The sequence below is a fragment of the Equus caballus genome, chromosome 1 (genome assembly GCF_041296265.1).
Source record: "Equus caballus isolate H_3958 breed thoroughbred chromosome 1, TB-T2T, whole genome shotgun sequence".
NCBI classification, from domain to species: domain Eukaryota; kingdom Metazoa; phylum Chordata; class Mammalia; order Perissodactyla; family Equidae; genus Equus; species Equus caballus.
Window position 1 is genome coordinate 127,385,465 of NC_091684.1, and position 13,765 is coordinate 127,399,229.

Below are 13,765 nucleotides of genomic sequence, written 5' to 3' on the forward strand. Positions count from 1 at the left end.
AATCAATCATGACATTTCTTCCCACAGAGCCAGAATGAGTCCTCTAAATCCTTCTCAACAATTGCCCGGAGTTGGCTCATGAAATGGTGTTTAATTGGGTACTGCAGACAATAAGAAGATATTGACGAGTTTTAAGCCACAGGAGTAAGGTGATGGCCCCCTCCCCATTTCCCCCATGCCCCTCCTATAACCACAGGGGCATTGACAAAAACTACCCCTGTGCAGCCAACGTGCCCCAAGACTTGCTAAGAAGGAGGCACAAAATATATGCTGTCGGGCCTCCAGATTATTCCAATGCAGTGTTGCTGGTGGGCTTCAGGGACCGTGTCTCTGCCCACCTGGGGAACTGAAGCAGGTGCATCGAATCATGTGTAACTTGTACAACCAGGACATCTGTATTAGTCAGCTTGGGCTGCCATAACAAAGCACCACAGACTGGGGGCTTAAACGACAGACATTTATTTTCTCACAGTTCTGGAGGCTAGAAGTCCAAGATCAAAGTGTCAAGAGGGTTGATTTCTTCTGAGGCCTGTCTCCTTGCCTTGTTGACGGCCATCTTCTCCCTGTGTCTTCACGTGGTCGTCCCTCTGTGTGTGTCTGTGTCCTAATCACCTCTTCTTATAAGGACATCAGTCATTTTGAATTAGGGCCCACTTATATGACCTCATTTTACCTTAATTATCTCTTTAAGGGTCCTATATCTGAATACAATCACACTGTGAGGTACTGGGGGTTAGGACTTCAACATATGAATTTTGGGGGGCAAAGGGACACAATTAAATCCATAACAACATCTGAGAGGATGAGACTTGAACTTGGTCCGCTTCTGTCTGAGAGGGTGCAGTCCAGGCTGGTACAGCAGTGAGCTGTGCATGGGCACAGCCACAAGCACCAGATCCCTGGAGGGCATGGATGGACCTGCGATCCAAACTTCCATCAATGATATGGCCGTTTAGCTTCCAAGATAGCCTAACTCTTGGAAATAGTCTTTTCCCCCCTCTCATTAACTGATGTTTGGGAGAGGTGCTCTTCTTCAGTGGGCTGATGGTCTAGAAAAATGGATGTTCTGGACTCAAATCCCAGAAAGTGAGCCAGCTTCCATCAGTATCAACCACAAGGCAGAGTTCTTCAGTGATGGTCAGAGCATGGGTTCCCCTTCCCTGGGCCCCAATTAAAATATTAATATGTTCATTTTCAGTGTCTGCAGAAAAAGAGAGAAAAGTTGTCACTTTTGGCAAACTGAGCTGTGACCATCCTGGTGGCCACATCTCCAAGTGTGCGAGGACATTATTATTAATCAATATATGTGCCCAGTGAAATATAACTCTCCTAAAATTTGTCTTCTTCAGCAATTTCTCTGATTTCTGAGAAAACTCCTTAGAAAGATAAAGGATATCTGTGTTAGTGTGGGGAAGGTGGATTTGCAGTTTCGAGTATCAGACTACTCTTCAGAAATGATTCCCCTCTTACACTCCAGTCCCCGCCCCCCTAAGGCTACCCACCCCCCATTCAGAGGAGGTGTTCTCCATCTGTGACTCCAAGGAGGGACTCCTTCGACAGCTCACAAAACAAAAGATTCCCCTTTTAGAAGCATCTCAGAAGCAGAGGTGGTGGGGGATGAGGGACAGTTTAGGGAAAAGGCTTCCGACATGTGGAATATGGCCAGGATGGTGGAAGGGTGGGGAAGAGAGTGACCAGTAATCAATACCTTAGTTGGTTAGACTCACAAATTATGGAACCTTGGAGATATTCTCCCAGAAGAAAGATAAGGGCCTCTGGTTGTCAAATTCCACTGACCTGCCTCCAAATCTTAACTCTGCAACTTATAGCTGTGTGACCACCAACAAATCACCTGCTACTCTGAACCGGTTTTCTCATGTGTAAAATGGAGATATTGATACCATGCAAGGGTTCAGTCTGCTTGCCGCAAGAAAGAAGGCCAAGCAGGTGGTGGTAGAGAAAGAAAATAAACTAGCAAATCAGAAGGTGGTGGCCTAACATCCCCCAAAAAATATCTTAAGGGGGAACTGATTTGGAAATGACTTATAAAAGGCAAACGGGGTTGGGAAGGAGGCTCGGAAATGTCTGGTGGTGGATGACGGCAGAACGTTGGGCGCCTCTCCACAGTGCATCTGCTGAAAGCAACATGCCTGAGGAATCTAAGAAAACTTCAGCTACTTCCTTACCTGGGACAGAAGGAACAGTTTGGGCAGAGGACATACATTTTCTGCTGACAAGTTATTCTTTCTACTAGTTACAGATTAGCTTGCATACGTGCAGTTCTAAGTGTTTTTCCAAAGCACATTGTGAGAATAAGATGGGGAGGAGAGCATGTGACCTTGGGGGATGAAGTTCTGAGAGTCCTCTGCTCAGGGGCGACTGTCTTTCATATTTCTTTATGGGTTTCATATTTCTTCATGTGCAAATTCAGGGGGTTCTACGTGTTGCACGAGGTAGATTTTTAGTCTGTGATCTGTAAAGTTTACAGTCAGTGATTGTAGCTTCTCAATGCTTCTGCAAGATGCTTAGTCAAGCTGGGGTCTGTGAGCAAGCCGCTCAGCTGATCAGCGGTCCTCCTGCTGTTCTGCAAGGCAAGCTCAGAAACTTCGGTCGCTTTGTTTCCCATGTTAACCTTTTGGGTACAGGCACGGTTTGATCCTAATCCAGGAAAACTTTAACTCCTTCATCCTCAATTTTAATATGAATACTGACCTTCTAAATCTTAGGATGAGTTTACAGAGAATATGTGAAATTAGCACCATGCTTATCACACAGCAGGCCTGGAGAAATGCATGTGGAATCTGAATCTGATTGTAAAAGCATACCTCACCCTGCAAGAATGCCCCAGAGAAATTCTCAAAGAATCAGCTGGGAGGCTCATTGTAAAATGCAGATTCAGAGGCCCAACCCCGCACGCCTGGCCCAGAATTTCCCAGCACAGAGCTGACAATGCGCTTTTTAACAAGCTCTGAGAGAGATTATTAGGCACACTAAACTTAAGGGTCTAAAGTTTGAGAATCACCAACACTGCTTGAGAAAATTAGCAGTTTGCACCCTTGCTTGATTTAAACTATGAATCCCTCAAAATCCACAGCTCTTTCTGTCTGGACAGAAACAGGAATGCCCTGTTTCTCCTTCTAGACCTAAGGAGACACACGTTAACTTCCACAACGTGCTTCACACAACAGCATTTCATAATTTCCTGTTTTCCACAAAGGTCATGACACAATCGGCTGTCCGTGTTGCCTGTAGTCAAATCTTCACAGTCCAGGCTGGCGTGGCCTCAGTCTTCACTGCACGGGTCCTGGGAAATCACAGGAGGACAAGCAGTGAAGCCCATATTTGGAAAGAAACCTGTGCTTCTAGGTCTGATGCAATTGTGTCTTCTAACCATTACTCCTTTTCAACAAAAGTTCAGAATTGCTCCAGTTTCAATCTATACATCAGAAAGATTCTTTCTGTTCACCTTTGATTTATTTTATGGTATTTTTTCACCTTTATGTAGGGTAAACTTTGGAATTACAAATAATTTTCTTCTTTGGGGGACAAAGATTTTATTAGCTTAATAGCTGAGTCCTTTGGATTCAGAGCAAGAAATGTTTACCGCCTATTTTTAAATGTACTTGTTTTGGGAAAATATTTTTCCAATTATTCAAGGTTTGGATGTACTTTGTAGAAGTTTTAGAAAATACTGAAAAATGTAAAAGAAGGAAACAGCAACTACCCATGATCCCAGGCACATAACTGTCATTTTAGTGGTTCCTCCAGTTTTTCCCCCTATACATACCTTTTTGGTGTTATTGTTCACTTGCTTGTTTACATAATTGGAATCTGTGAGAACGAAACGCAATAAATGTGGTCATGAACACAGGAGGCTGTGGGGTTCAGTGGTGGCATGAGGCAGGGACAAGGAAAGATCTTTGAGATGGAGGTTGATGAGGGCTTTGAACAAGAGGCGCATTTGAGCAGCAGCAGTAGGCAGGCGGCGTTTCAGGGAGAGAGAGTGACGGCGTACAGGGATGGGGCAGAAGGGACAGAGCTTCAGGATGGTTTTGAAACATGTCTACAAATTCTTTGACACTTATTCCACCAACAGGTGGTTTCCATGGCCTTCCCCTTTAACACAGGTAGGTTTTGTGGCTGCCTGAATGAATAAAATAATATGGGAGTGATGGTTTGTGACTTCCAGAGCTGGATTTGAAAAGGCTATGTGGCTAAATGCTGACCTCTTTTGGGATACTCCCCTTGAGCCACTGTACCCAGAGTCAGCTGCCTGAGGCCACAATATGGAGAGACCACGTTGTTGACAGCAATGCCTGCTGTGCCCCAGCTGTGTGAGTCTTCCAACTTGGACATCAGACATGTGAGTGAAGGAGTCCTCCAGAGGACCCCAGCCCAACCACCATCTGATTGTAACTGCATGTCAGAATTCCAAATGAGAACCACCCCACTCAGCCCAGTCAACCTCCAGATTCATAAGCAAAACAAATCATTGTTATTTGTTTACGCATAAATAGCCTGAACTGGCTCTTCATGAATAATGTTTGTTTCAGTCCTCAGGAAAACAGAGGATTGCCACTGGCAACATGAGGCTGGTTGGGGTCAGATCCTAAAGGGCCTGGATGCCCAAGGCCTGATTCTTCTAAACTGCTTGGCTGCGAGTCCTCACCCCAGAGGCACAGAATAGCGGCAGCCTGTGTTTGTGCCACCATCTCTACGTGTGCCAGTGTGCTCAGTGCTTTCTGCAATGTCACTCCTCTATCTTCACCCTAACTCTATGAGGTTGGTGCTCTAATCATCACCCTTATTTTGCCTGTGAGGAAACTGAGGCACCAAGATGTTAAACAATTTGCCCAAGTTGCATTGCTAGTAAATGGGATATGGGCTGAGATTCAAAACCCAAGGACCGGCTCTGGCCCCTACTCTCAATCCTTGCTCTCTCGCCCTCTCCATGGAAGCTGCTGGAATGCAGATGAGATTGTGTATCTGAAGGTGCCTAAAGTATCAGGGGGTGAACTTGCCCTTCTCTGTGGGAAAGATCCAGCCCACCAGCTCCTGGACCAGCAGCGTCAGCATCACTAGGAAACTTATGAGAAATGCAATTCCTAGTCACTCATGTCACCTTTGCTCTGATCACAAAGGGCAGTGTCTGGTCTGATTTACTCTTTCTCATGGTTAGAACTGTGCAAAGCCACCCAGTCCTTGCTGACCAGCCCACCTGAGTCCCTCTGTTATGAGCCCTTCTGCACAGACTCAGAAGAGAGTCTCCTCGACCTTCAACAAAGAGGATCCTTATTTCCCCTGAAATAGAGCCCTCTAAATATGCTGCACGTCCTCCTGGGAGAATGGTGTCCGGCTCTCTCCAGGTGTGTCTTCCCTAGGAGCAGGCAGCTTGCCTCCCACAGTCGACCCTCTGTCAGGCTGCTCCTCCTTATGCTTCAGTTTATCTAGAATTAGTAATATAAGGATGATTGTAGCACTGTTGATTTCAACACATCCTTCACCAGTGTGTCCCCCACTGTCCTGAGCATGGAGCTTTGCACATAAATTCTCAGGCCCCCTCTGTTCACTTGAATCTTGCTTGCTGGGCTCAGAGGAAAGGAAGAGTTAGCAGAGTGTGAGAAGATTGCTTTGTGTTCAGCAGAAAACAAGCTGACACTTTCAAGGACTTTAAACAGAGAAGGATAATTAATAACAGGCTGGATTGATTTTCCCATTTCCCATACCCTTGGTGACTAGAATGTGAAATTCATTCAGGTGCTGAGTGATGATCTCTGCCCAGACGCAGAGATCCACACGGACGATGATGAGGATGGCTGAGCCTGGCTCACTGCAATGGATTCTAGCAGAGCCTGACTCTTTCTCCCTCTCCAGATGGCCCAGAGCATCAACGCGTCCTACACCCACTGCTTTCCTACACCCAGGAGCCATTAACACAGCTCTTTCCACTTACACAAAACGCTCTTCCATGTTTATTGTTCCATCTAAGCCATCAGCTTTGAGAAATGAATGTCACTGCCCCCTTGTCATGAGGAGGCACAGAGACTCACCCAAGCCACCCCACTGGTGACCAGCAAACTAGGCCCAGTTTGAGATAGCAAAGTCTGCACTCTCTACCTCATCTTACTGGCTCTCAGCTGGGAGGCATTATTTACCCATGGGTGACAAAGAGAGAGATGCTTTTGCATCTGGAATTTTGCAGGAAAGGAAGGAAGGAAAATGATGATGCTAAAGAGTCTGGATTCTCTTAATGTGTCATTACCTGCCTAGCCCTAGAGAACAGCTATGGCCTCTTGTCCAAGGCCTTTGCTACAGCTGTTGGGCACCAACCAATGAAGACTCTGCCATTTCAGGGTTCCCCCCACCACCACCCTCACCACTCACCCCCTAAGTGGCCACCCGTGCCTTCCCTGCTTGGCCTCCCTGGGTGTGATCCAGAGAGCATGCCAAGGTGACAGGGGCAAAGGGAATTCCTTGGGTGATAAAGTGTCTTGGTTCCCATTGGAGTAACTTTCATCATACTTTGGAGAAATCTAACTCTGTCTTCACCAGGCTGGGATGGCTTACAACAGCCCCCAACAAACAGGCCACATGGGAGAGCTGGAGGCTCCCAAAGCCAGGCCTTGCTAGCTGTGCTGACCAATACCTGTTCTGGGTAGTGGTCAAGGGAAATGGGGAACAGCTCTTTGCACAGCCTCCTTCCTGAGTAAAGAGGAGGTGGTTGAAAGGAATCAGAGGATTAGCAGATGGAAGCTGCAGCTCATGTGGTCACAGATGAAATCTTGTACAAGTTCAAGTCTCTTGACATCCATGTATAACAAAGATTGCATGTTCTGCTTCTTTAAAGCAACACATGCCTGGGATGGCAAAATCAATGCCTACAGAGGCCATGCAGGCAGCATAAATGACTGAAGCAGCCTGGGTCTAAGACAATAGAGAGTGGTGGAGACTGTAGGAAATGAGACCTATGAACAGGCTAAATGGGGCACCAGCAACTTAGCTCCAGCTACACGTTGCCAAGCAGAAATGTATGCCCATCCAGTGTAGCCAGATCTGACAATCTTCCCAGAACAGAAATTCTAAATTTTATGTAAAATCTTCCATTGGAAATTCTTTAAAATTAAAACAAAATTCAACGTAAAGCCACTCTGCAGTCCAAACATAACATATCCTTGCCCAAATCTACCAGAACACCACTGTCTTGTGACCTTTGATGTAGACACTGCCTTGGCATTGTCTAGTGGAGTAGAGTATGAGGACCAATTTACAAAACATACAATTCGGAGCTCCTCTGGTCAGGAGGAGCCAGATGGGACCATGTCTTGGCTTCCCCTTCCTGCCCCCAGGGCATTGGGACCCTGAGACCTCAATAGTTCTAAATTTGACAACTTCTTCCCCAGACTCACGGGAGCCCCCTGGTGGGTCAGGAGAGTTTTTGCAGGTTTCAAAGGTGTCTTAACTTGTCACTAAATCCCTGAAAGCACAGAGTGAAGGACAGAGTGAAGTTCCTGGGGTATAGGAACTCACTTTGGGACACCTTTCTCTCTCCTACCTCTCAGCAGAGGGGACTCAGAGTGACTATGATGCAGTCAAAGTGAAGCCCCTCTCTCTCTAGGTTGGCCCCAAGTCTTCTCAACCTATGCAATATTTAATAGGCTCACAGAGTTACCTGCCTGGATCAGGAGGCCTCTCTGAGCCTGTTTCCTCATCTATAAAAAGGGAATGCTAGTCCCTGCTCTGCCCATATCACAGGGTATTATAAGAATGAAAAAAATGGGGGGCCAGCCTGGTGGCACAACAGTTATGTTCACACATTCCACTTCGGCTGGCTGGGGTTCACTGGTTCGGATCCTGGGTGCAGACCTACACACCACTTATCAAGCCATGCTGTGGCAGGCGTCCCACATATAAAGTAGAGGAAGATGAGCATGGATGTCAGCTCATGGCCAATATTCCTCATCAAAAAGAGGAGGATTGGCAGCAGATATTGGCTCAGGGCTAATCTTCCTCAAAAAAAAGAAAAAAAAAAGAATGAAAAAATGGGTTATGGATGGTGAAGAAGGCAGAAGAAAGGGCCTATGACCACTTCGCATATCTGGGTTCTTTACTAGCAAAATGCGAAGAATTTGACTTTGGTGTTTCTGCCCCTACTTCCCCAGTCTGCAGTAGGCAGGCTTCCAGGAAGTGGGCCTGGCATTATGGTTTTCTGAATGTTCTGATCATCAGGACTCCCTGTTTTTCTTGTCAGCAGCGTGTTCCTGACATGCTGTGGGTGGAAAGGGGGCAGCTCTGCTTGCTCCTAGGCAGGCTGGTACAGAGGGGCACGGCTGCCTTGGTGGGTACCTACCCTCTGTACAGCCATGGGGGCCTGTTCAATCCTCCAGACACTGGGCAAGGGTGGAAGGCAGAGCAGGTGATGTCATCCTCACTGTGCACGTCCTCTTAGCACTCACTCTACACCAGAGCAGAGAAGCAGAGGTGAATGGGGGTCTCTGCCCTCAAAGGAGGGGAGGGAGTGTGGGAACTGGGCACACGGCTTCTGAAGCCTTTACAGGCTTGAGCACAGAACATGCTTGAAGCCAAAGGTTATAAAAAACCCAAAGAGGATCTTCAATTCAGATCAGAGCGGGTGATGTTTGATCTTGGCCTGAAAGATTGCCTAGGGGAGTGGGTCTCTAGGCAGAAGGGTCTGTGAGAACAAAGGCTTGGAAGTGGGAAGAGCCCATATTGTGTCTGAGAAACCAGTGATTGGAGCATAATATATAAAAAAGGAGGAGCAGGAGGCAGGAAAGGAAGGCAACGGGAAGAGGGGCAGATCCAGGTTTTAGGAGTCCTAAAGTTCATGTAATGTGGGGAAGGCCCCTTAATAGAGCAATACAAAATTATGAAAATAAAATTCAGCACAGAAGTGAATCTTTATTTAGAATGAGAAAATAAATCACACCAAATTACAAGTGACAAAAACATTTTACATTTTTTAATTAAAAAAAAGAAAAATACCAGGGCCGGCCCGGTGGCGCAGCGGTTAAGTGCGCATGTTCCACTTCTCGGCAGCCCGGGGTTCACCAGTTCAGATCCCGGGTGCGAACATGGGACCACTTGGCAAGCCACGCTGTGGTAGGTGTCCCACATATAAACTAGAAGATGGGCATGGATGTTAGCTCAGGGCAAGTCTTCCTCAGCAAAAAGAGGAGGATTGGTGGCAGATGTTAGCTCAGGGCTAAACTTCCTCAAAAAACAAACAAAAGAAAGAAAGAAAAATACCACACACATCACAAAATCCATTAAAAAATTAACAAAGTTCTTTTTAATTAACTTCTTGACCCACCTCCATGACATCTTTACTCCAACATTTTTGGCTGAATTTTGATTTCCTCTTCATATTTCAACTATTTTTGTAAAATCATTTCTACATAAAATGGAAATATTGTCAGTCTTCTTGCATAGTTGGCCAGACTTTGCTTTTTACTGGCTTAATTTGAAAATGTCTCTTTTAGCCTCACAGCTCATTGCTGATCGTGTCATGTAAATTATCATATGTGAGGAAACCTCTATCAAAGTTCTTTCATCTATGAGCTGTAAGAACTTAAGGCATTTCCAACCTTCTTAGACACTGACTAATCTTAACCATTCTGAACTGATAGCATTCACTAACCAGTTGTCTTTTATGTCCACACTGCGGTGGTGTATTATGATCTTCATCTTGTCTTCACAGGTGTCAGTATTTCATGCCAAACCAACGAGAAATCAGTAAAAGCCACATAGATGATTGGGCTAGACCATTTTAAGGCAAGAGGAGAGCATGCATAAGACAAAAGTAAAGAGTCCAGTTTGGAGAAGTGGGATGTCCAGGCAGCATGGTGGGCCATGAGACAAGAAAGCACATGGGAGCAGGCAGAGGGTGGGAAACAGTGTCAAATGCTGGCAAATCTCTGAAAATAGACTAACTTGCCTTTAATTAAGGAACCAAAGGCCTGTCCATGAATCTCTAAGCATACAAAAGCCAGTAGAGTGTATTCCTAAGATCATTATCCAACAAATCAGACAAACCTTGGTTTGAATCATCCCTAGCCAGTGAAAACTTGCTACACATAGTCTCTTTATACACAAGTCACTGTGGACCAGATCAATATGCCCTACTAAAAGCAAACTAAACGTAGGTGCAGGTGAAATTCCCTTGGCCTGATCCCCAAAATGCTGCTGATTCTCAAAGGCATCCAGACTAGAGGGGAAGTGAGCTCAGTGGTGGGGAGTTGGAATAGAAAGAAGCAGCAATCTTAATCAATTGCAGTTAATATATCTTGCTTTTGCAAATTTTGCTAAAATATAGAACCACATGAATACATTGTTAGAGTGCATGCCTCCCAAGTTCTTAGAAGGGGCCCATGAGAGTGAGGGGCCCTGAAACTTAAGCCTCATTAGTCTTATGGTAAATGCACCTCTGAAGCGGGACACTGAAGGTCTGGAAAAACTTCCTGGAGGAAGCAGCAGTTGAGCTAGGCCTAGGAGCCTAGGGTGGACATTCCAAGTGCAGGAATTAATATGAACAAAGGTATCCAGTGTGTCAGGAACAATGGAGAAGAGCAGCTGGGCTGTACGGAGGCTCATACAGGAGAGGAAGCAGAGAAACTTTGATGTAGCCAGGCCATGGTAGACCTTGAATGCTTGGCCAAGGGGCTGACTTAAGCCTAGGGACAATGGGGAGCTAGCAGGTTGGTAATTAATGTGGTCATTCAGGATGGTTAGTCTGGCATGGGCACTGGATTGAGGGTGGACAGCAGGGGAGCATGAGGAGGGACTTGGGTACAGACTGGGCTTATGAAGGGCCTGGATAGGAAGAGCTGAATAGGAAGGGCTTTAGAAGGCAAAGCCTCCAGGCCTAGGATGTAGGAGAGCAGAAGCGAAAGGTCAAGGAGAGCTGTAAGGCAGCATGGTTGTCACTGACTGCTCAGAATGTGAACGCATCCCATTTGAAAGAAAAAGAAAGATATAGCCAAATGCAACTAGGAAACACTGATTGTAAAACAGCTAAACTGGATCTCTCAGAACCTCTAACACAGAAATCAGCACAGTTTTTCAGTAAAGGATCAGATAGCAAATATTTAGGCTTTTCGGGCCGTGTAATCTCTGATGCAACTACACTACTCGTCACTATAGCGCAAAAGCAGCCATAAATATGTCAACAAATAGGTGTGGCTGTATTCCAATAAACCTACTTATGGACGCTGAAATGGGAATTTCACATAATTTTCACATGTCATGATGCAGTTTTTTAGTTTTTTCAATTATTTAAAATTGTAGAAACCATTCTTATCTCAGGGACCATACCAAAAGAGGCAGCGGGCCAGAGTTGGCCCTTAAGCTATAATTAGCGATGCTGCTCTCCCACGTCAGAGTGCCTTGGGAATATCCTAGAGGGGGCTGAGACGTAGGGTGTTCCCCAAGTGGACTGAGCAGCACTCAGTGTGATCCCCATTCTACTTCATCCAACACGTCCCAGGAAAGTTGCACTAAGAATTTGAACCTGCAAAACTTAGTATGGTTCCCAGCTGCAATGGTTTGAATGTTTGTGTCCCCTCAAATTCATATGTTGAAATCCCAACCCGCTATGTGGTAGCATTAGGAAGTGGGGCCTTTGGGAGGTGCTTAGGTTATAAGGGTGGAGCCCTAATAATGGGATTAGGGCCCTTATAAAAGGGACCCCACAAAGCTCTCTAGTCCCTTCCACAATGTGCAGACACAGGCAAGAGTCTGCCACCCAGAAGAGGGCCCTCACCCAACCATGCTGGTACCCTGATCACCGACTTCCAGCCCTCAGAACTGTGAGAAATAAATTTCTGTGGTTTATAAGCCACGCAGTCTGTGGTATTTTGTTATAGCAGCCTGAACAGACTAAGACACCAGCAAAAGGCAAGTCCAGATGGACAGTTGTTTGAGGGATAGTGTGTAGTGCTTGCTCTGAACCAGACCCTTTTCTAAGTGCTTACGTATATTAATTCTTCTTAGTCCTCACCATCACTCCCTGAGGTAGTTACTGTTGCTCTCCCCATTTTGCAGATGAACAAGCTGAGGCTCAGAAAGGTTAAGTGATTTGCTCCAGGCCATCAGTATGAGAGGGGAGGAGCCAAATTCAAGCCTATTGAGAAGAGGAAGGGGTTGGCACAGTGGGGCAGCAATTGTGGGGCAGGGGAAGGGCTCCAGGTCTTAACTACAGAACTACACTGTGGCGACTTTGTGGAGCCAGGAGCAACATCCCAGGACATTCCACTGAAGATGTCCAACTGGCAAGACTGGCCCTCAAGAGAGAGGTCAGGCTGAAAATAGAAACTGGGACTTGGGCCGGCCCCGTGGCCAAGCGGTTAAGTTCACGCGCTCCGCCTCAGTGGCCCAGGGTTTTGCCGGTTTGGATGCTGGGCACGGACATGGCACTGCTCATCAGGCCATGCTGAGGCAGCATCCCACATGCCACAACTATAAGGACCCACAACTAAAAATACACAACTACGTACTGGGGGGCTTTGGGGAGAAAAAGGAAAAAATAAAATCTTTGGGGGAAAAAAAAGAAACTGGGACTTGATTTCCCCTGCAGCCTTCCACAGGGATATTAGGCCCCTCCTAGCTCTCCTGCTGCTCCCTGCCAGCCAAGCCCACAACTAGATTATGCAAATGAGCACAATTTAGGGCAAACTCATTCTGAGATGTTGAGCTGAGGAGGTCAGCCAGCCTGGTCAGCTCTCCACGCGGGATACGTGTGCAGCATGGCCCTTGGACCTGGAGGGCGCCTGTCCTGCATCCCTTCTGCAGCTTGCATTGAGATGTACTTTGAGTACCTGGAGAGAGAATCCCATTCTTTAGGCTTCTGCTGCTCAGGTTCTTTACTAGACCCCTACCAGCACTGGGGGTCACCCCACAGGATACCCTGAATGGAGGAACACAGTTGGCCCATACAATGGTTCTCCATCTGCTTGGTCAGCTGAGAGGCGCTGGCTTGCAGCTCTCTAGGTGAACTAGTGCAAGAGCCCCTTCCCCTGCCTCACCCTCTCCCCACACCCACTAGGGAAGAACAGCTGAGGGACAGAGGAAGAACTTGGGCTACCAAGCACAGAGAGATCATGCAACTTGCCCAAGGTTACAGAGCCACCAAGAGGCAGAGCAATTACTCACACTCGGGCACCGCCCCTCAGCCGGCCGTTCTCGTCTTCTCACTGTCCCTGCCTCATTGAAGAAAGCCATGGCCAAGAAGCAGGTCTGTGTCCAGAAGCAGCCTGAGGGACCGTGCACTGTGGGGTGTTGGGAGGTGGGCCATCAATGCAGTGGCTGTGATGAGGGGCTCTTGGACAGAAGTGATTTAACAGCCCCATCAAAAGAGCACGGCCACATGCCACAACTAGAAGGACCCACAACTAAAATATACAACTATGTACCAGGGGTCTTTGGGAGTAAAAGGAAAAAGTAAAATCTTTAAAAAAAAAAAAAGGAAAAAAGAGCACGGTCAAAGTGTGGCGTCGCAGTTTCTGTTTCTCGATGTGGTGCATCATAGGCAGCCCCATCTCAGCCTACGTTTACCCTGATTCTCACCCATCCCTGACCCTAATCACCCTAAGTTAGCACATTGCTTGGTTTAAAAATAATATTTTGTAATTGGTTTTCCAAGTTTCATCCTATTGCCTCTGGTCTTGGAGGAGCAGCCACCAAATTGTCAAGTTTCCATAATGAACCCCTTTCCGCAAACCCTTCCCCAAGAAGTCTATAAATGCACTGAAGT

At 46.6% G+C, this 13,765-nt stretch overlaps 1 protein-coding gene across 13 annotated transcripts in view; it reads left to right on the forward strand.

The window, feature by feature from the left end:
* CTXND1 (cortexin domain containing 1) overlaps positions 1–13,765 on the forward strand; it is a 74,807-nt gene that overhangs the window by 4,360 nt on the left and 56,682 nt on the right. For 5 of the 13 annotated variants that reach the window (XR_011424814.1, XR_011424831.1, XR_011424815.1 and 2 more), the window contains exon 2: positions 28–149. The exons of 6 other annotated variants lie outside the window; for them this stretch is intronic. The gene's annotated coding sequence lies outside the window, so the exon portion shown is untranslated. Of the gene's footprint in view, positions 1–27; positions 150–4,553; positions 4,783–13,765 lie in introns of those variants that run through there. 2 more of the 13 variants (XR_011424832.1, XR_011424816.1) reach the window with 2 other exon arrangements.